This window comes from Ambystoma mexicanum, chromosome 2q (assembly GCF_040938575.1).
Source record: "Ambystoma mexicanum isolate Mex_15411 chromosome 2q, UKY_AmexF1_1, whole genome shotgun sequence".
In the NCBI taxonomy this organism is placed as follows: domain Eukaryota; kingdom Metazoa; phylum Chordata; class Amphibia; order Caudata; family Ambystomatidae; genus Ambystoma; species Ambystoma mexicanum.
The window spans coordinates 323577749-323601412 of NC_090924.1; the positions used below are offsets into that span (position 1 = coordinate 323577749).

Genomic DNA, 23664 nt, shown 5'->3' on the forward strand with positions numbered 1-23664 from the left:
TAAGAGCGGTTCCACGAATTCCTAGTGAGTGGAGGCGGTCTAGGAGTATCGAGTGATTGATCGTGTCAAAGGCAGCGGATAGGTCAAGAAGGATTAGAGCGGCACATCCCGCGGAGTCTGCTGTCATTTTAAGGTCGTCCCAGATCGAGGTTAAGGTGGTTTCAGTTCCGTGGCGTGTTCTGAATCCCGATTGGGCGGGGTCAAGGAGATTGTTGGCTTCAACAAAGGCGTTTAGTTGGGAGTAGGCGGTTCGGTCAATGAGTTTGGCGAGGAATCTGGTGTTTGAGATTGGGCGGTAATTTTTGGGCTCGAGAGGGTCGAGCGAGGGTTTTTTAATTAGAGGTTTGACGTGAACCATTTTGAATGCTTCGGGAAAGATACCGGAGGAAAGGGAGGCATTTATGATAGATCTTGCGTGTTCTCCTGCGCAGGTGGAGGCAAAGATTTCTTTAAGGGTTGTGGCTGGGCAGTGGTCCAGAGGGGATCCAGATGGTTTGCGGGCAGATAGGAGTTTGAGAAATTGTTCTGGTGATATTGGACTAAAAGATTCGAATGTTGGTTGAGTTGAGGTTGTAGTTGACGGGCTGGCCGGTACGGGTGGAGGATTGTCAATTGGTTGTAAGAGAGCCAGTTTGGTGTTTAGAGTTTTTGTCCTTTCAATAGCTGTGGTGTAAAAGTGGAGGGAGAGTGAGTCGCACAGTGATTGTGACGGGGTCGCGACGGTTGTATTACAAGTTGGATTGGTGAATTCGGAGATGATTTTGTGGAGTTCTTTGCTTGGGTTTTTGCAGTTTAGGATTCGGGCGTTGTAGTGGGCTTTTTTAGCTTTCCGGATTTCAGCCTTGTACCGGTACAAGTGACGGGCCAAGGTGGTCCTGCTTTCGTGGGTTTTCTCATTTTGCCAATTGCGTTCTAGGTATTTGTAGTGTCGTTTACTGGTCTTCAGTTCAGGAGTGAACCAACTGGGGAACGGGCCACGGCGGGTTGATGGTTTGCATGTAGGGGTGAGTTGCATCAGAGATGCGTTGAGCCATGAGTCAAAGGCTTCAGGTGTTAGTTGGTTTTTAGGGTTGCAGGTGGGTGGTGGGGACTGGAGGAGTGCCTCGGCTAGGTCAGGGGTGATTATTAGTTTTTTCCAGCATTTGCGTAGGATCGGAGGTTCAGATGCGGATACGGGAAGGGGGCCGGGTGCGGTGATGGCAAACGAGAGAATGAAGTGATCGGACCAGATGATAGGAGTTGGGGGCTTTAACTGAATCTGGGTGTCTGAGCTAAAGATGGCATCGAGAGTGTGTCCTTTAAAATGAGTCGGTCCATTTATGTGGGGTTGGAGATTAATTGCATCTAGACCGTCGATTAGGGCGTGTGTCATAGGATTGGTGGGGATGTCGAGCCATATGTTAAAGTCTCCGAGAAGGGTGAGGTTGGGATGGTTTATTTGGAGGGTGGCGATAGAGTCGCAGAGGTTGTTTGCGAAATGTCTATCGTAGCCAGGGGGCCTGTAGATTATTAGGAAGGTGAGTGAGAGCGACGGGGAGAGGGATAGTTTAACGAGGAGAGATTCGCAGGATGGAATGGAGGGTTGGTTGTCCATGATTGAGGCGCGGAAGAGAGATTTAAAGACAAATGCTACCCCCCCTCCTCTGGACGGACGGTTCAGTGGGATGAAGCGGTAGTCGGGCGGAAAGGCTTCATTTGTGATTGGGCTGAAGTCATCAGAGAACCAGGTTTCAGTGATGAAAACTAGGTCAGGTTTGACAGAGGTGAGGAGGTCAAAGATGCAAAGTCTGTTTTTTGCTACAGAGCGGGCGTTAAATAGGATACAGTTCACATCGGCAGGGAAGGTTGGTTTTGGTGCTGGAGCGGGAAGGGGCGGAGGGGCAGAGAGTAGCGGGAGAGGGGTAGGGATGGTGGTGCTAGGGAAAAGTGGGCGAGCCGAGAGTTTTGCAGGCTTCGTGCGGGGTTGGGTGGATGTGTGTGATGGGATGATCGGGATTGGGGTGGGGGATTTGAGGATGGGGGGAGGGCGGTTGGGAGTTTCGGTTGTGGTGAAATCGAGGGCGAGGGGTTTCAGGAAGGGCGAGGATACGGAGGAGAGGGGGGATTGTGGGAGAGATGTGGTGGGGCGAGACAAGGGGGGGGAGGAGAGCAGAGAGGTAGAGGGGGACCAGGAACGCTTCCTTTTTAGTTTCTTTGCTGCGATTGGCGTGAGAGAGAGGGTAGGAGGGTCAGAGGGGGAGAGAGAGGCGGCTTCGGTTCTCGCTAGGGCTAGGCGCGCAGTTTTTAGGGAGGGGAAATGGTGCAGTCGGATGGGGAAGGTGGTAGGTGTATGGTGGCGAGGCGCGGGGTGGATGGTTGCAGGGTGGGGTGTGGTAGTGGGGAGAGCGGGCCTGGGCAGTGCTGGCGGGTCGGCGGTGAGGTTCAGGAGATGAGTGGTCTTGGGGTGGGTGGCACGCCATCGTGCCCCCCTGGCCTGGTGTTTGGAGAGGGTGCTGGCAGGGATTGTGGAGGAGGATGGGTTGTCTTGGGAGCGGGGGGGGTGAGGGAGGGCAGATCGGAGAGTGGAGGAGGTTCGTGGGAGTAGTTTCTGACGGGCATTGGTGGAGTTGGTGTGCAATTGGGTTCACTTCTAAAAGCAGGTGGGAGACGATTCGAGTTCGATTTTTATATAGAGGCTCTTGGGCGTGACTTCTAAATGTGATTGGGTGCACTTCTAACTGTAGGTGGGAGCAATTCTAAATTCAACTTCCTAAGGGAGGGTATAGGGTACAGATCTAGATGCGGGAACAGTTCTAAATTCAACTTTCACAGAGAGGCTATTGGGCGCAGCTTCTAAATGGAATTGGGTACACTTCTAAATGCCGTTGGGTACGTTTCTAAATGTAAGTTGGACCGATTCTAGATTCAGCTTTCTCAGAGAGGCTGCTGGGTACACTTCAGATGTGAGTGGGAACAATTACCATTTAACTTTCTCAGAGAGGCTATCAGGAGGAACTACTGCATGCAATTGGGTACATTTCTAAATGCAATTGGGTAGACTTCTAAATGCAATTGGGTAGACTTCTATATGCAGGAGGGAGCAGTTCTAATGGAGGAGGGAGCAGTTCTAATGGAGGAGGGAGCAGTTCTAAAATTAACTTTCACAGAGAGGCTATTGGGCGCAGCTTCTAAATGGAATTGGGTACACTTCTAAATGCAATTGGGTACACTTCTAAGTGCAATTGGGTACACTTCTAAATGCAATTGGGTACACTTCTAAATGCAATTGGGTACACTTCTATATGCAATTGGGTACACTTCTAAATGCAATTGGGTACACTTCTATATGCAATTGGGTAGACTTCTAAATGCAATTGGGTACACTTCTATATGCAATTGGGTAGACTTCTAAATGCAATTGGGTACACTTCTAAATGCAATTGGGTACACTTCTAAATGCAATTGGGTACACTTCTAAATGCAGTTGGGTACACTTCTAAATGCAGTTGGGTACACTTCTAAATGCAATTGGGTAGACTTCTAAATGCAATTGGGTACACTTCTATATGCAATTGGGTAGACTTCTAAATGCAATTGGGCACACTTCTAAATGCAATTGGGTAGACTTCTATATGCAATTGGGTAGACTTCTATATGCAATTGGGTAGACTTCTAAATGCAATTGGGTACACTTCTAAATGCAATTGGGTAGACTTCTATATGCAGGAGGGAGCAGTTCTAATGGAGGAGGGAGCAGTTCTAATGGAGGAGGGAGCAGTTCTAAAATTAACTTTCACAGAGAGGCTATTGGGCGCAGCTTCTAAATGGAATTGGGTACACTTCTAAATGCAATTGGGTACACTTCTAAATGCAATTGGGTACACTTCTAAATGCAATTGGGTACACTTCTATATGCAATTGGGTACACTTCTATATGCAATTGGGTACACTTCTAAATGCAATTGGGTACACTTCTATATGCAATTGGGTACACTTCTAAATGCAATTGGGTACACTTCTAAATGCAATTGGGTACACTTCTATATGCAATTGGGTAGACTTCTAAATGCAATTGGGTACACTTCTAAATGCAATTGGGTACACTTCTATATGCAATTGGGTACACTTCTAAATGCAATTGGGTACACTTCTAAATGCAATTGGGTAGACTTCTAAATGCAATTGGGTACACTTCTAAATGCAGTTGGGTACACTTCTAAATGCAATTGGGTAGACTTCTAAATGCAATTGGGTACACTTCTATATGCAATTGGGTAGACTTCTAAATGCAATTGGGCACACTTCTAAATGCAATTGGGCACACTTCTAAATGCAATTGGGTAGACTTCTATATGCAATTGGGTAGACTTCTATATGCAATTGGGTAGACTTCTAAATGCAATTGGGTACACTTCTAAATGCAATTGGGTAGACTTCTATATGCAGGAGGGAGCAGTTCTAATGGAGGAGGGAGCAGTTCTAATGGAGGAGGGAGCAGTTCTAAAATTAACTTTCACAGAGAGGCTATTGGGTGCAGCTTCTAAATGGAATTGGGTACACTTCTAAATGCAATTGGGTACACTTCTAAATGCAATTGGGTACACTTCTAAATGCAATTGGGTACACTTCTAAATGCAATTGGGTACACTTCTATATGCAATTGGGTACACTTCTAAATGCAATTGGGTACACTTCTATATGCAATTGGGTAGACTTCTAAATGCAATTGGGTACACTTCTAAATGCAATTGGGTACACTTCTATATGCAATTGGGTACACTTCTAAATGCAATTGGGTACACTTCTAAATGCAATTGGGTACACTTCTATATGCAATTGGGTAGACTTCTAAATGCAATTGGGCACACTTCTAAATGCAATTGGGTAGACTTCTAAATGCAATTGGGTAGACTTCTATATGCAATTGGGTACACTTCTAAATGCAATTGGGTACACTTATGTATTAACGCAAACTTTTAAATGCAAATTGGGAATATTTCTCAATTCAACTTTTTTAGAGAGGCTATTTGGCGCAGTAATTACGTTGTTGATGTTGCGTTAGAGGAGTGGTAGGGTAGTATGGCCTGAAGTAGTAGCTTCTGGACCTGCCCTTGCCACACTTACTTGTTGTTGGCTTCTTGCTTCTCCTGCGGATACCTGCAGATACGATCTGGAGTCGTCCTTTGCCTCGGGTCCATCGCCGTAGGGCTGCCAGGCAGGGGGCTGCCTTGGGAGCTGCAGTAATTGCCTGGGAAAGGAGGCCGGATGGCCAATCGGACGGGTTGTGGGCGGGTCGGGAGGCGGACCAGGACGCAGGAGAGGCAGGGAGGAGAGCACGGCCCGGTAGGCTCTGTTGTTGTGAGCTCGTGAGCCAATCAGGGCCAAGGAGGAAGCGGTCCGGCCAATCAGGGGAGGAGGGAGGCGGGAGGAGAGACAAACACGGAAGGGAGAGGGTCTAGGGGAGGGAGGGCTGAAACGGGGTGGAAGCGAGCTGGCCACAGGGTTACAAAGGGTCTGGGGCACCAGGAATTCGGCCCAGGAGGGTCGATGCAGGCAGATGCAGCACTCACCAAGGTGCAGGAACAAAGTGGCCTCCACGAGTCGAGCGCGGCCCGGTAGGCTCTGTTGTTGTGAGCTCGTGAGCCAATCAGGGCCAAGGAGGAAGCGGTCCGGCCAATCAGGGGAGGAGGGAGGCGGGAGGAGAGACAAACACGGAAGGGAGAGGGTCTAGGGGAGGGAGGGCTGAAACGGGGTGGAAGCGAGCTGGCCACAGGGTTACAAAGGGTCTGGGGCACCAGGAATTCGGCCCAGGAGGGTCGATGCAGGCAGATGCAGCACTCACCAAGGTGCAGGAGGACATGTTTAAGGACAAATACACAGTATGGTTTTCAAACATAAATGGGTCTTTGCATATAAACACTGCAAAAACATCATAACAGGAAATATATTTCATCACTGGAAATAGGTAAAGAGGTTAAATTATAAGACTCTTATATGATATGATAGGTTATTTTGTTTCTAAGCACGGACCCGGAGATTGAACCCGTGTTGCTGCGTGTCGCCTTGCTTCCAAGGCGAGCACGTTGCACCTGAACTACCCTCCCGAGACAATGGGCCTCATTACAAGAAGGGCGGAATGGGGTTTAACAGCGCCGGTAATGGTGCCGGCGCCATTGAACCCATTCCACCCTATTACGAGGTTCCCTCGCGGGACCCGCTCTGGACGTCAAGGGGACCAAGGAGCTAAGAACGGGCCCATTATTAACGGGCCCGTTGTTAGCTCCCTCCCCATTCCCATTGAGCCCTATGGGGGCTCAAATGGGAATGGGGAAGGACCGGGCCGGGTTCCCTGAAGGAGGAAATACCGGGCCCTCCAAAGTCGAAATGGCCCGGTATTTCCCCATTCAGGGAACCCGGACGCGATTTTGGAGGCAGCCATGGCGCTAATAGCACCATGGCTACCTCCAAAGTCGTAATGAGGCCCAATATGCTGTACTACGCTTTATGAAAAAGATGTTTAGGGGGGTCATTACGAGTTGGGCAGTATTTTGATTGTAAGCCTGCCGGACACCAATTCCATCTCTACTGTTGGTATTTCCAGTCCGCCTACTTGATTTCAGCCTTGACACTCCACCGCTGATGAAAACCCACAAAAGTCAATCACTACCAGTGGATTTCCATGGAACAAAACCGGCACAGCGTGAACTGTGGGGATAAACTGTTTCTGCTACCCACCAGGATAACATCTACTGTGATGGCCACTTTGAACAATACAGTCCGTTGGAATTCACCCTTTTTTGCAGCCATGCACTCAACATGAGTGCCAAAAATTGATATGGGTGCTCTGGCAGGCAGGGCGCAACTGAGGAAAATTACATTTTCTGTTGAAGAGCTCACCATTAAGGTGGACGAAGTCTTCAAGGAACCCTTGCACCCCCCTCTACAGGGTATGGTAAGAACACTGATGCCCAAACACTAGATGGAAACTGTGACCACAGGGGGCAGTACAATGGAGGCACTGGTTTCTGACATGAGGGGAGAATAGCTCCGCAGTAACGTGCGCACCTTGGAAGCAAGACGACACAAAGCAACAGAGGTTCGATCCCCGGGTCCGCGCTTAGAAACCTTTGGGTGTTTAAGCGCATTATAAATACGCAACTAAGACACAAAAAAACAATTACGCAACTAATTACAGCGCCTCGATGCCTGCAGGCTGTGTGAGCGCTTTAAAAAAAAAATGCAAAAAGAAAAAGTGAGGGTCAAACCCAGCCCATGTTTGCCACTGTACAGGCTGTTGGGTCTCAGGCCAAACATCCCTCCTTCATCAGATGTGAGAGCACAGTACATCATCAGCCCAGGTAGAAGTAACCGGTGACCCATGTGCCACAGCATGTAGTGTGACAACAGCACAAAGCCCATTTTCAAAGCCCATGCATCTGGGGACATGCCATGCAGCAGACACGTGTAATGATTGTATGTGTGCTGGAGAGCTGGTTAGTACCCATATAGTGTACTTTGGATATACTGCGTAACACGCAGACAGGCCTGACAGAGATGAAAAATATGTTCCCGCACAATTGACATCAGTGTGTACACAAAGCTGCAGGTGCCTGACGTGCCACTGTAATGTAGTTGAGAGTCTGGCAAAAACCAGGGGAGTTTCACTGGCAACTCGCAGTCTCAGCGGGGCCAACAGAGCACAATGGCAACATGTGCCCCAATGCCTCAACAGATCAACCAAGTGCCTACCCCTGTATAGAAGGCAAGGTGGAACCCCAGCCCCATGTTAATAAAGTGTGTCACTATATGCGTCAGCACGGCTCATCTTCTGTAGGTCAGAGCACCGTCGTACCAGTGCTCATACAGAGTGAATTGCCCTGTGCAAGGCACCATGATGTTTTCCCGGGGACACAGACCATATCACCTTGTTGTATGACAGCTCATGAAACTCTTAGGGCCTCACATGCCAGGCACTGGTCGTACAAACGAACCTCAACCGACATGATCTGCTGGCAGAATTCTCATTCACCCTGTCGAACAATTTATTCAATTTATTAATTTTGTGTTGATTTATTGTCACCTGGAGACCTAGAAACGAATATTTAGGGGAGAAATGTCAAACTATCGCCAGAGTGCCCCAGCCCACCAGCTTCTAGAGCCACCGCCATGCCTGCCCCCATGGCAGCTCCCTCCAGAATTACCTTCATGGCTGTCACAATGATAGCGCCCTCCAGTGCCGCTGTCACTCGTTATGCCACTCCCACCATGGGGGCTGCTTCTGTATCGGGTCAGAAGCAGAAACATAAAACCTTGCTAAGCTGAAAATCTGATCCAAAGACGATTACCCTGCCGCCCTCCACCCAAACACCACCTGCTGCTACTGCGGATGAATGCTGTGCAGGTCAGCAGTGGTGAGCACCCGAGTCACCACACCATCAGGACATGGAGTGGCGCTAGGAGGTGTCAGAACAGATAGTGGCCCGACATGTTGAAATCCTTGAAACTCTCCAGCAGACGCAGCATAGGATGGGCAACAAGTGTGGCAGATCTCAGCCAACTACGCTGCCACCTGCAGACAGACACTGGCGCTGCTATCACTGTACAGGCTCAGCAACTAGGGTGGCCACAGACACAATGGTACATGAGTTCGCCCTACTCTGATATGCTTGCGTGCTCAGTGGCATTGGGCCAGAAGCAGGGGCAGGCGTCATCACCTGCCTCTGCAACCAATACTGCCCAGGCCACCTCGGCATCCCAGGGCCCACACCCCCACTCAGCCAGGGATGCTGCCCCCACCCCTCCCCCGCGCACCTTCTACCAAGGGCCCGTCAAAGAGGGGGCACAAGAAATAATGTTTTCTTGAGGGTTTTGGACTGGGGTTGTAGGATCGGCCACTGGGATAAGGGCTGTGTTCTTCAGTGTGTTGGGTTACAGAGGGCGCAGTGGGTCTCAGTGTGTATAAGGGACATCCAAATTCTTTGTCTCATTGCCACTCTGACTAGTGTTTCTTCCTGTGGACAATGTGCAGGTGAGGTATAGGGTTGTGTGTTTTTGTTGAATGCTGTGTGTTGCCAACAATGGCAGTTGTTCTGAGAGATCCAGTAAAAGGTACTCCACGAAGGTTATGTGTCCTGGGGATGATAAGAAATATATTTTATTTATTTGCATTTTTAAAGCGCTCACACAACCCGTGGGCACCAATGCACTGTTACAGGAAGATGTCTCTTAGTTGCGTATTTATAACACGCCGCTAGGCTATCCTCCCAGGACTTGATCAACTTCGCTTATCGGCAGTATATTCTGTTTCACTGACATTGCTGATCCTGAACCGCTGATGTATGAGCTGAGGAGTATAAAGTAGCCAATTCTCGCATTCAGGCCTTTTCAGGGCAGCACACATGTCACATATTTGTCCGCATGAAATGCTGTGTTTTGTGTATGAGCTTTCTCAGCCTATGTCACCAGGTCACACTCCTGGCATGGTAACCCGCAGAAAGCGTGAAGTGGGTGTTGGCTGCTGTCTGCAGATCGTCCAATCTCACCAATAGCACCTCAATGAAATCATGTTGTTCGTCGGCATGAATCATGTGTCCTTTATGGGAGGGGCAACTGCGAGATTTGTACTGCTGTGTCGCTTTGCACATGGGCTCATTGACTTGCCCTAGTAATGGGGAAATGGTTGTCGGACTTCAGGTATTAAGGGGGCTTATATAATAGGGATATATTGTCATTGACTGGTGAGGTGAGGGTTCTGATGACTAGATGCCATGTCCCTCTCTCCCTGAGTCTCTATATGTCCCTCCTAAAGTAGTATTGGTTTGGGGCATTTCATCAGAGGTTTCTGCAGGTAAGTTGTGACATGCCCTTATGCTCCAATGGGTATGGTATGCTGTCCAAGCCAAGGTGTCACAGTGTGGTTACATGTCTTTACAATGAAAAATGTTCAATTGAAAGATGTTTCATTGAAGATGTTTCATTGAAAACGTTTTCACCTAATGTAGATTAATGACAATTTTAATTGGGGGGGGACACACGCCTTTTTTTCTGCCCTTTAAAACACCCCAAACATTCCCAAATACATATCTTTTTTTATTTGGGGTCCCCCCAAACGCTGTTTTCCAAATGTAACCCTTTATCCCACCCACAAATACATACATATATTTTAGATAAGGAAAACATTCATTGAAAGATTGTTTCGATGAGAAAAGTTTTCAATGAAACATTTTCGATGAAACATCTTTCAATGAAACATTTTTCAATGAAAATAATGTATACCTCACAGTGTGATCACTAGCTGGTCCATGAGGGACCAGAGTCAGAGTGTTGTCTGTAGTCCATGGGTCAGCCCCCTCCACCTTTTCTCTGAGGAATGTACCCTCCAGCAAGGGAAAGGAATGTTATTTGGAATTCCTTATGGATACTTCAGGTTTTGCTTCATGCATGATTGGGGTGGTCGACTGGGGATTGTGTGCCCCCCACCCATACTGTGGCTGTGTCCCTTCTTTCATGTCCTGTACATGTTTTGGGTGACACTCCGGGGAAATGGGAGCAACATTTGTACCCTATTTGTGTACTGGCGATCATCACCACCACCCGTTAGATGGAAATGTTTTCGGGGGGCTTGTGGCTTGATTTTGGGCTGATTTTCAACTTGTAAAATGGCAGAATTTTCCAAAGGCTGACGTTCCAGATTCTCTGATAGAGGATTTCTGAAAATGGTATCCAACGAACAAGGTATGAAAAATACTGATAAAACAAAATGTATTGCCATTAAAGAAGCATACTAAAAACAAAAATATCCATCAAGAACTGAGCATAAGACATACAATTCTGTACATGGTGAATTTAGTAGTGCAATGGGTGACACTATTTTGAACTATAATGTATCCCTCCCAGCACCTTGCAATACAAATCATACAAATCATACGAATGACGCTTAAAGACATGCGCTGTAGGCTCTCTTTGAACATTTCAGGAATTGTTTCTTTGGGGTCGGTGGTCAAAGGGCATCTGGTGCCATGGAATTCGGGGATCTTAAAGTTTAGTCAGTTATATAGGCTGTAACTGGTGATCACCTCGGGTGGGCCGTGTCATGCTTTGGCCAGTGTCAGATAACATGCACACCAGGCGCCCGTCTATGATCGCGGCCTTGTATGGTACACTCCTCACATATTTGCAACAATGTTAGAACAATGAATAGGCGTTGTGGCAGTTGGGGGTGTGGGCTGCCCTCATGGGGACTCTGGCATGGCTGGAGAATTCTCTTGTCTCGCAATTTGGGCCTAGTGCATGCAATGCCACATTCGCTGTGTAGGCCTTGTCTTTTACCTATGATTACTAACATTCTATGCAAAGAAGAAATGTTGCCGCGGTTTATAGTGACATTATCGAATAACATTTGGTCGAAAGTCCAAATGTCGATAAAATAATGTTGAAAAAAAAAATTCAAATGTCTTTTTTTATTTGTTTTTTGTTTGAAATGGGAGGGTTCCCCCAAAAAACCCCTTTTTGAATTTTCTTTCTGTTTTAACCCTTTTTTTTACTTGCGAAACCCAAAAAAAACATGTAAATAAAAAAAGAAAGCATTTGGAAAAAAAAATGTAGTCTTTTTTTTTCCACATTTTTGTCATTCGACCAAATGTTTTCGACATTTTGACTGGACACCGTTGCTCGCACCCTGCCCTACACTATGTTGGTTGATTATATTTGGTTATATTTAAGTGGGGTCCTTTATATTAAGAGGTGGTTGGGAGGCACAATAGTTCATAGCCATTTGTCCCCCCTGCCCCTGGCCCATCATAGTGCTTCGATGCATCTCGCCTCACTCTAAAGCACTTAGGGGGGTGGGACTGTGCTGTCCCATTACCAACAATTGTCACTTATAGAAATACTGTACACATAGCTAAGAAACAAGTTCTGCCAGACATGGCCTGTGATAGGATTTCAAATGTGCATGTTGTCGGTGTTGGGCCTGTAGTTGCTGTGCCGTTAACTAGTGTCCTGCTGGGTAATTTGTTGTTCTTCTGCATGTTTGTGGTTTATGCATTCCTGTCACAATGGATTTACATACATGGTTTGCGGTGTACATGCCATCAGTGTCTGGCAGTGTTGCATTGTACAGTGTTGAACTGTTGCATTGGTTGTGTAAGTATGTGTGTCCTGTGCATTGTGGTTCCTGTAGTCATTGGTTTGTGAATGAGTGACTTGTTGGGGCATTATGCATTGCTGTCATACTACTTCATAGTCCTGGTGGGCCTAGCCCTGTGGGTTGGTGGGTGTCATGTGCAGTGTGAGAGGGCAAGTCCTGCATGTATAGGGCCTTGACAGGGCATGTAATGATCAGTAGTAGTAATGTTCCACCACAAGCCCTTCAACTGGTGCTGTGAGATTGTATTGTGTGATAGTACTTGTACTCACCCAGCATCCATTTCTGCAGCCTTCTGTGGCTCTCAATTTACGCAAAAACAAAGAGGTGATGGCTGGAAGGTTTAGAATGAATCTTAACCTCTGTCATTGCTCTGGGCAACCTTCTAGACCAACGTTCTTCTCCTGCCAAGTCATTACAGAAGCTGAAAGACCATATGCAAATCAGGCTTGTTATCACCCCAAAAGGGCCAGTCCAGCCCGAGCTGCTAGGTCACATCCCTTCTGCACGAGACCACAAGTATCCTCAAAAATGTTTTGGCCTTGTTGGGCATCATCAGTGAGGAGTATCTTGGGTCTCCACTACCTGTCCCACTCGGAGTGACAAAGCAAAAACAAAGAGGTGATGGCTGGAAGGTTTAGAATGAATCTCAACCTCTGGCATTGCTCTGGGCAACCCTCTAGACCAGAGGTCTTCAAACTGTGGGGTGTGCCCCACAGGGATATGGCTGCATCCCAGGAGGGGTGCGAGAGCCCAGCATAAAATGTAAAAAATAAAAAAGGTTTTTTTAGATTGGATGAAATGGGCAGGGGTGGCTCACATGGTCGGACTGGACCATAAAACTGCCTTAGGCACCAATGAAAAAGTGGCCCGCAGTTGCAAATGGATATTCATTCCTTTAGTCACAGTCTGTTTGAATAGTACCCCAAGTTTTTTTTTGTTAAAATGTAAACAAATTGTGATATTTAAAGAATATTTATTCGGCAACAAAGGTCAAAACTACTAGCTGCCTAGTGAAGTAACTAATCAAACTGGGCCACATTGGCCAAAAAGGTGGCCCATTTTGACTGGCCTACACTAGCATTTTTGGTACGGGCATTGCCCTATAGGCCAGACCGAGTCTGGCGGCTCATTCATAATTGGCGAGGAGCCGTCCGCCTAGTGGCCCCCTCACCCATTATGGAGGAGCCGAGGAGCCAGCTCAGTGAAACACTGCACTACATCAGATGCTTTTTTCAGCTGAGGGAGTGCTCCTAGGCTGGCCGAACTGTCAAAGGGAAACACTGTTTCCCTTTGAAACTGTCAAAGGGAAACATTGTTTCCCTTTGACAGTTCCGTTCCCCAGCCGCACATGCTCACGGCCCCATGCAACGCTGGGGGCGTTTTGCTTCGCCAGCCTTGCATAGCTCATTGGAAATGCTGGCTGGGGCACTGCACGTCTGTATGTGCGAGGGGGAGCTCCTGCGCCTCCTCGCATTTACATACAGAGCAACCTGGAGCGGGGCATTTCAGCACCCACGTGCAGGTCGCTGTAGAAGGTATGTTTATGTTCATTTATTTTTTATTTAAGTATGTGTATGGATGCGTGTATGCTTGTGTTATGAATGAGTGTATGTTGATTGCTGCTCATATGAATGATAGAGTGAATGCTGTGTGAATGTGTGTGTGTGTGTGTGTGTGTTTGTTTTGGTCCGTTGAGCTGATTTTGGTGAATGGAGGGTAGGGGGGGGATTGTACAACAAAGGCATTTTAAAAAAGGCCTTTGTTGCATAATCCCCCTACCCACCTGCCAAAATCAACTCTCCTTCTGAGGCGCTGTGGAGCCCAGGGGATAGGAATGGTATTTATTTTTACTGCATATCTACCATAGATGTCCTGTCAAAAATACCATGCTTTCCCCCTGGGCCCCCCAGCGCCAATTGCAAACTGTTTGGCTTTTTACCCATTTTTTAAAGTGTGCTCTAAAATGCTTCATTTTAAACCATTATTTAAAAACAATTCACGGGCAGAGAACCCCCCACGAACCGCCATTGATTGGAATTTTTGTGGTCAATATTTAAGCCCCTCCACTTCAAAAATTCGCCAGCTCCCACTGGCCCTCGGACTGTGTTGGAACAGGGTAGGGTGAGCCCAAGGACTGTGGTGGGGGCAGGATGGGCGGGAGCACTGGGATAGTGGTGGGAGCAGGGTGGGGAGAGCCCAGGGTCTGTGATGGGGTGGGGAGAGCCCAGGGACTGGGTAGGAGTGAATGAGGGAGCCCAGCGACTGTGTTGGGAGCAGATGGGGGAGCCCCTGGACTATACTGGGAGTAGGGTGCGGTGACGGCGCACAATAGTTCATAGCCATTTGTACATACTGTTCATTTGGCATTTGGGGGAGAGGGGCCAGCCAGCACGAATTTTGCTCAGGGGGGGCCCAGGTCAAAAATGTTTGAAGACCACTGCTCTAGCCCATCATTCTTCGCCTGCCAAGCCAGTACAGACTGGAGCATCGCCTGATGTATTTCAGGGGACACCTCTACCTGCCAGTCTTAATGGGGCACCAGGGAAGAACCCAACACTGAAATCTGCCAAAATGGCTAAAAGGCTATTAGTGTATGCAGTGAGTGCTAATCCTTTTTAACCTATCGGTTCACTCTCACTATATCACTGTTTCAATGGAATTGTTCAGCTTGGTGTGTAATAATAAACCGTACTGGTTTGTGCTATCCTTTAGCAAAGACCGATTGATTTATGTGGGTTATGTTTTGTCTTAGTGACCTCCCCGTGAAGTACTTTATGCAAAACCTATGTCTCTGGCAATTGTAGAGTCAGTCTTTGCCGTGTGAATGCTGTTTTAAATACGATATGATACCTTTTAGCACTTTGTTACAAAGGGTATTTTTAATAGGCGGGTTCGGAAGCTCTCAGGAGGGATACGAGTGGCTGTTAGTGATAGCAAGAGATATACCATGCAAAATTCTGACAGAGGAATATTATCACTGAGTAAGCATGGGGAAATCTGGAGACCACGAAGGGTCACTGTAACTAGGCAGGGACGATATGCTACATCTATTAGCTGTTATTGGCCTGGCAGCCCTTCTAGCCAATCAAATTCTGCCGGAGGGATCTCATCTGAATTTAGGAGCATTCGGAAGACTTGAGGGGGGCCAGTGAAAGGACAGCTGCCAAAAGGCACCGGCAGAGCTTTGGCAATAGACAGAAGGCAAAATGGAGGTGCTTGGTGTGAATATGCGTATTATGTATTACGTGACAGCAGTGAGAGAAACACACTCGGAAAAATCCTACACCTCATAAACGGCTGTAGAGGTAGTGTGCCTGAGCTCACATTGGTGCTAAAACTGATGGGGAAAAGGGCAGATGTAATAGGCCTGGTGGCCATTTTCTGATGCATGCATGCATTTATCATTAACTTTATATTTCTCTGTAAGGGCGGTTCTATAAGACACGTCTGGGCGAGTGCTTATGGCGACAAGTTACAACAGCAGAGGCTTACCACGGTGGCACATGGGACTTGTGTGTATTAAATCTGAATAATGGGAGGTAGAGCGTGTCCCCAAATTGGAACGTGGCCTCAAGCGGCATACACCATTGGCCCCGCCTCCCATCAGAGCCATGACTACTGTCTCCGTGCTCAGCTCGCCGGCTGCCTCTGTTCAGCAGGTTTCTCGCCAACTTCTGACCCGCCGCGACCACCGACGAATCCTCTCTCATCGTGCCCCAGCCCACGCTGCTCGCTGTTTGTTGTGCTGCATTGTTTAACAAGAGCCGCCAAGCACCAGGCTCACAGCTTGAAACAGAGGGCAAAAGCAAATGTTACCCAACTCCCCACTGGCAGCGCCAAGCGAAAGCAAAAACACAGTGCTCAGCTTACTGGCTCTAAAGGGCAGCTGATGCAATCTTTCCCGGAAAGCACCATCTGAGGCGGCATGTGGTGCGGAATATATCACGCGGATAACATTCTGTGGGGGAACCAATAGCAGAGCGCACGCTTCCTTCCACCCGGCGCGTCCGCCTGCCAGGCTCTGCTCGCGTCAGCCAGTGCGCGTGGGCTGGAAGCACTACTGCGGCTGCCATTACAGGGCCTATTTACACACAATAAGTGGGCCTTTTTCCGGCACATCGTGAACCTTAGGAGAAAAGGATGAGTATCAAGCCATTAACAAAAAAAAAAAAACATGTGCATGAGGTATTTTATCCAAGGAATGAGCCATATCATCGGCACAGCTGAAGGTTTCTGGTTTTTTGTTTGGCTAAAAGCACTACATATAATTGGAACATAACGTCACGAGAAAGGTGAGGTGCACATACACGAGGATTGGTTGATAAACAAGTATCCTCTCTTTTGAAAAGACCAGTTTGTTTGCAAGTCTGGACAGTAACTACAGACCTGCGGCTGGGATTCGCTATTAGCCACGAGATTTATTAACCATTTGGAGTTTTGTAATACACTACATTTAAATCAACACATGCTTCAAAGCCTGGTGAGAGGGGAAAAGACAGGAAACATTCACGGCTAAGCATGACCGATGCATTTCAGATGGTGCGGGTGACTGAGGAGAGAAGGGAGGGCAATGGCAGCAAGTCTGCCTCATTACGACTATGGCGGTAATTCCGTTGCAATTACCGCCAAACTTCTTTACCGTTAGCTGCACTCAGTCCAGGGAATTTACTGTAGGATTACGAGCGATGGTAAAGCAGTGTAAATCCCCATGTTTGGATTCCATAGGACTCTCTGGGGATTTCGTCGGATTTATCACGAGTGGCATTACCTTTGCGGTAAATCAGACGATTTTTGGAGGCAAAGTGAAGATTGCCGTGAAGCTGTATGCTGGAGGTAAATCCTCCACTTTCTCTCCAAAATCAAAATTCAGCAGAGTGCTAAAAAACAGGCAGTAATTCTGTTACCACCAGAAAAAGTGATAACTGAATTACAGCCAGAAATAATCGCTGACGTTGTAATGAGGGAGGATTTAGACCGAAGCCCACGGGCTGCATAGCTTAGGGGCAAAGTGCTCGACTTGGAAGCAAGACGACATGGAGCACCAGAGGTTCGATCCCCGGGTCTGTGCTTAGAAACTTGTGGGTATTAAGTGTGTTATAAATAACCCATCTTATCTTACCAGATAACTGGGGTGTTATAGATAGAGGAGAAGGGGCTCGGTGGAGAGTGATGGCTCCATTTTGAGCAGCGGTGTGGGTGCAAAGGACTTTGACAACTTTGTCCAGAATAGGCATTAAAGTTCCTCAGTGGGGAAGGGGGCAGAGAGAGATGGTAATATTGCTGTCAGTGGGGAAGGAGCTACCTCTAGATATATTACAGATCCTCATTGGACGGGATTTAGATAAACATGCCAAATTCCAGGAGGCACCAGGGGGAATTAACAGCGAAGCCCAGGGGCCACATTCCATATCCTTACATGGGTAAATAAGGGGAGAAGAGCTCATCAAGAAGCAGCGGGAAGGGGGTGTGTAAGTGGGATACAGGTGCAAGTGAACAAATGAGTGAGGGACAGGCAGCACACCTTGCCCAGAGTATGAGGGAAATACAGGGTCATTACAACCCTGACGGACCCTGTATTTCCCCATTACCAGGGGCAGTAAACATTTACTCCCCATTCCCATTTGAGCCCCATAGGGCGCAATGAGAATGGGGAGGCCGTAGCACCATACAGAATGGTGCTGGTGCTACCGGCAGTGTCTGCTTGCGGCTGCCGGGAGGCGGGTAGGCACCCGCGAGCAGAACTTGTAGTTTGCCGGTCTGGTAACAACGGTACCGGCAAGCTTACCGGTACCGTTGTTACTGGACCGGCAACCTTGTAATGAGGGCCATCTGAGCCTGCCACTTGCTAAAGTGCTGAGTACACATACAGGAGATCCTGGGAGTGGATGAGGCAGTATTTTTACCTCCGAGGGTGGAGGAGGATAAGCCTTAAAGAAAGCCACTGGTAACCTTGTAATATTTCTCTGGAGGCAAAGGAGCCTCACACAATAAGAACTGTGACGAGGAAGACTAAGACTCGGAGTAATGAAGATGAATGTTAAATAATTTGGATATTCCATTGCATTTTTAGGTCGACATAGCCATTACGGAAGGGGGCAACCATAAGAAAATCAATCTCACACTCACCCCACACCCCTAAAAGGATCAATCTATCCTAAAACCATGTCCCCTTTGTACTTTCACCCCAGAGACTGTGTGGCCATGTCCTGGGGTCAGATGTGAGATTGCACTTGAGGGCTTTATGCAGTCAGAAATAAGGGGAGGGGAGACATCTTGGAATACAGTATGAAATAAGGCATGCATTGTAATTGTTAGAAGTCCTGGTCAATTCAATTGTCGGTCGCAATGTCACAAATGGCACCTTAAGTGTGTGTTGCTTTTTGGGACCAAACTGGAAGAGGCTTTTAATTTCACTAGTGTTGGGTACCTTCGTGCACTCAGATGGGAACCACAGCCCTCACAAAACCATCGTCCTCTCAGCCCTATCGTGTTTCCAGGTCAGGCGTGGGAGAGAAGAGCGGTTTGGGAAGTCTCAGGGATCTCTATCTGGTAGGCTAAACTCTCAAAAGTGAGTGTGGCTCTAAGGAAGTCAATCAGACAGAAGTATTGAGGAGAGAGAGAGAGACAGAAATTGTATAGAGGTGTAATTGGTTATTTATTTATAACACGCTTAATACCCAGAGGTTTCAAAGTGCAGACCTGTGGATCAAACTTGTGTTGCTCTGCGTCGTTTTGCTTCCAAGGCGAGCGTGTTGCACCTGAGCTATCTTCCCGAGGTAGGTGATACTTTTATTTTCCAATAGCCCGAGAGGGGGGAGATACCGTGGACGGATTAGAAATATTCAAAGAAGGTATATTAAGGGAACAGGAAGTTAGCGAAGTTGGTGAAGAAGAGCAAAATAATGGAGAAAGTGAAAAGGTTCACGATAACGTGGACTGTCTAGTTTCGGAGGAAGCGATATTGGGGAACCTACTAAGCAGAGACCGAGCAAGAAGAATTCATGCAGTTTATGCGGTCAAGGAGTGTGTGAACAAAAGGCTTAGAAGAAAGCAGCGTAATTTCAGAGAGGAGCATAGCATTGTTTATTATCAAATGAGACCATCTGTTGCCATGTCATCTTTGTTATTTGTATACCGCTTATGCTGCTTCTAAACAGTGTGATGGAGAGAGATCCCCCCCATGTCAGAGAGATAAGGTGGAGGACGAGAGAGAAATAGGGGGAAAGAGAAAGAGCAATCAAGGGGCCGGGATGATTGAGGAGAGGTAAAGTGAGCTTAATTTTGAGTTAAGCATCTATGAAATTCCTTGAAAAAAGGGAGACTTGCTCCTCAACCTGTGGTGGTCAGTGTGAATCTGGTGACTGTTCACATGCCTTCCTCTCCTTATATGGACCACACACATTGTATTTGTGCGCTTTATAAAACACCAAGAGAATAAAAATGAAATATCCAATCCTCGTGTCTCCTCGGAAGTTCTCTCCAGACATCTCCCATGATCTGTCTCTCCTTCTCACTGATATGCCTGTCATTCTGTATCTGTACCTATGCCTATGCCCAACATGGGCCCATGTAACTGGTAAAAGCGCCCTGATGCCCACGGGTTTGCGTGCGTTCTAGAAATGAAATAAATAAATAAATAACACTGGCACAATGGACATTAAGGATCTAGAAATTATGTTTCTATGCAGTGGACACACACCCACCCCCCCCCTACAACTTTACATCACTGCAAGCATAATTGTGTAGCACTGCTTCAATGCTAAAACATAAATTTAAAAGTTGGCTTTCTCTTTAAAAAAATAGAACCCCATTTAAAAACATGAAAGCATGAGCTAATAGCTGCATGGCTACCTCCAACCTCGTAATGAGGCCCTTAGTCTTTGACGAAATACTCGCAGTGATTCTGCTGCACATGCCACCCCCACAATAATAGATTCTGGAAAGGCCAAAATCTCCCCTTCAATCCTTCCAACCAACTCAGAATGGTGGTACTGGAGAATGGAGGGGAGTATGTCAGCTTTCTAGACTTTTATCCTGAGCTCAGAATCAGGCCCTTCGAGGTAGTTTTCGAGGTAGCTGGAAGGAGTGGAGGGGAGATGTTGTGCTGTGTAGCATGAAAGAGCAAGTAGAGTGAGGCTAGCAGGCGTACCTGGGGCACTGCGACTCTTTTCTTTGAGTAAAGTGATTTTCCTTATTTTATGAAAGGGTCGCCATGTTGTGGAAGGAAAAAGGAAACATGCTGCAATTCCACTCGGTTTGTGTACACACTATTTAGTTGCAATGCTGTTTTCACAACAGCGGAACAGCCTTCCGTAACATTGCACACCACTTGTCCTCTTCAACTAGTACGACAGCGCGCTAGTGTCTTACTTCTGTGATAAAATAAATGGGATTCCATATGTTGCAGGTGGAGGAGATTGTGTCAGAAAACGCTTCAGGTCTTGTGATACCCCTTCGGTTCTCTTGTCTTCTCGTAGCCAAAAGCGCCTGTCGCGTTCGAATATCAGACAGGAGGCGGGCTTGTATTATCCACGTTCTACTCGCGGTAGACATTTTCGTCGGGAACTACGTGCCCGACGCCTCACGTGGAAGTTACCATGGAGGTTACGTCAGTGGGCGCGGCGTCTTCCACGTGATAGAAAACGTACTGGGTCACGTGACCATCTTGTTGCCGGTAGTTCAGGTACTTAATGATCCGGCGCCCACTTCTCGCTGCTTCTGATCCCATATTGACAGTGGCTCTTCTCGCTTGGAAATTTTTGGTGTTTTTTGATCTCGGATTACGTTCATTGGATATGCTCACGGATTGCCCTTACCTGTTCTAGTATTTTGACCTCGGATTGTTTTTTGGTTATTCTTGCCTAGTGGTTTGGTTAAGTTGATTTCGGACCTTGAAGGTTGGGAGACCTCTTACCTTCTTTCTTTCCTTCCTTCCTCTTCCCCTCCTATTCCTTCCCTGTCCTTTCCTCCAGGGTGCTGTAGGCGTCCTCGTGCCGGCGGGAATAGGCTAGGTGCTGGACTAGAGACTTCCTGAGCACCTTTTAGGCGTCCTCGTGCCGGCGGGAATAGGTTGTTGCTGGACTAGTGACTTCCTTGCACCATTGGATTAATTGGTTCGTCGGACAGGGGGGCAGATACCATCACACAGTTCGTACAGAAAAGGAGAAGGAGATTTGCCAGAGACGACCACTTCCAGGGAAACCAGGGTAAGAAACTTAACTTTCCTTACCATTCTCTACAACTCACTATCTGGTACTGATTGTATTTTCTCTTCTTATGGTCTCCAGATTTCCCCAGTATTGAGGACATTCTTGCATGAAACACTTCTGGTTAAAACCCGTTTTCTGCAGGTTAGTCTGTTAATTATTTGTTAAACGTTTATCCAGAAAGGGGTGTATTTGATTGTTAATCAGTGTAATATTCTGCAGTCGTTGAAAGGAACCTGGATTCTCCATCTATCGTGAAGTTTGCGGTCCGCTCAACTCTACCGATCCCAACGACTCTACACCATCTTCCGATCAATTAGTTTCTCAGCCTGTCCTTTCGTACTCCTGAGAATCACATTGGTAGGAAGAAATATATTCTTCACGACGGGTCAACACGGAACCGTGCTTCAGGATTTGTGACAGAATCAGAAGCCTTATCATGGATGCCGCGAATGACCCGTTGGCCGTTTTGGTTCAGTTGGTGGCCGACCTACGTGCCGATATGACGGCGGCCCAGGCTGACACCCACCGGCGCATTGACGAAATGCAAGCTGGTATCAGGGAAGTGGTTACAGGTTCACCATCTTTGGCCTCCGCTTCCACTTCAGGTCAGGCAGGGCCTTCGGTCAGATCTGATTCTACGCATGTGTACATGGCCGCTCAGTTCCCGCTTGCTCCCCCAGAAAGGTTTACTGGGGATCCTAAATCCTTTCGGACTTTCATTAACCAATGCAGGTTGCATTTCTTGTGTCGGCCTACCTCGTTTCCTGATGCGACTACAAAAGCTGCCTTTGTCTTATCAAACCTCGGTGGTATGGCCGCTGTTTGGGCTAATCCTTTGTTAGAACAAGGCAGTCCGCTATTGTTCGACTGCGATGCATTGATCAGTGCTATGACTAGGGTGTTTGATACTCGCTACAAGACTCAAGCCACGGATCTGGAATTGTTAAATCTCCGTCAGGGGGATACTCCTTTGTTGTCATATTTGGCTAAGTTTAATCAGTTGGTTGCTGAAACTGGTTGGCCGGAAGATAAAAAGGCAGCCCTATTTTATAAAGGATTGTCGGACTCATTGAAGGATACTATAGCCACGGTTCCGGTAGTTCCTACGTCCTTTCCTGATTTCTTGGACCTAGTACTTCAGATTGATGCCCGACGCGCCGAAAGAAAAGGGGAGAAGAGAGTAATTCCGGTCAATACTACCGTTTCCCCAATTCCTGTTTCTGGCGGTGATGAACCTATGCAAATCGGGGCAGTAAGGGGCCCGTTAACTTCGGAAGAAAGAGAACATCGCAGACGGAACAGTTTGTGCTTTTATTGCGGTTCCGCTAATCATCTACTCAGTGCTTGCCCAAAGAGACCCCGCAAGTCGGGAAACGCCAAGGCCCGGTCGTAGAGGGAACCCCTACGCCGAGCTCTTCCATGCAGGGTTCCTTGTTGTCCACACCCTTCTATATTGACGTTATGTTGAGTTATGACCAGGTCACGCCTTGGAGTTCTGCAGCTGTTCTTGACTCTGGGGCAACTGGTAACTACATTGATGCCCAATATGTTCGGAAATGGGGTATTCCCTTATTGTCAAAGAGTGTTCCTGAGGTAGTCAATGCCGTTGACGGATCAACCCTTCTTTCTGGGCTTGTTACTGAACATACCATTCCGTTACTGTTAACCATTGGTGTTGAGCATTCGGAAACCATCACATTTGACGTCATTATGGCACCGCAATATAAACTAATCCTGGGTTTACCATGGCTCAAGCTTCATAATCCGGTCATTAATTGGGAGACCGGGGCTATCGTTTTCAGTTCTCAGCAATGTCTTCGATCATGCAATTCAGTAGAGTCTATGTATGAAGCACCTGAAGCTCCTAGTCGGGCTTTGTTGAACTCTGTGGTTACCATTGGAGCAGTTGTTAACACCGTATTGCCTGTCGAATACACAAGTTATAAGGATGTTTTTGACAAAGGGAAAGCGGAGATTCTGCCGCCTCATCGGCCCTACGATTGCCCAATTGTTCTCAAACCAGATGTTAAGACACCATCGGGACGTATTTATTCCCTTACCCAAAAGGAAGAAGTCGTCCTTAAGGAATATTTGGATAAAGCCCTTGAGTTAGGTTTTATTCGGCCTTCTCACTCTCCATTTGCTTCACCGCTATTCTTTGTACCCAAGAAGGAGGGTGACTTAAGACCTTGTATTGATTATCGGGAGCTCAATGCAGGTACTATCCGAAATCAGTACCCGATTCCGCTGATTTCTGTCTTACTGGATCAGTTAGGGTCTTCAGAATTCTTCACCAAATTGGATCTAAGGGGTGCTTACAACTTGGTC

At 47.4% G+C, this 23664-nt stretch overlaps 1 protein-coding gene and 1 pseudogene across 1 annotated transcript in view; one reads left to right on the top strand and one right to left on the bottom strand.

Annotated features, from left to right (window-relative positions):
- SYNGR3 (synaptogyrin 3) overlaps positions 1-23664 on the top strand; it is a 347384-nt gene that overhangs the window by 109784 nt on the left and 213936 nt on the right. The gene's annotated exons all lie outside the window — the stretch shown is intronic.
- LOC138570367 (small nucleolar RNA SNORA49) lies at positions 6252-6391 on the bottom strand (annotated as a pseudogene).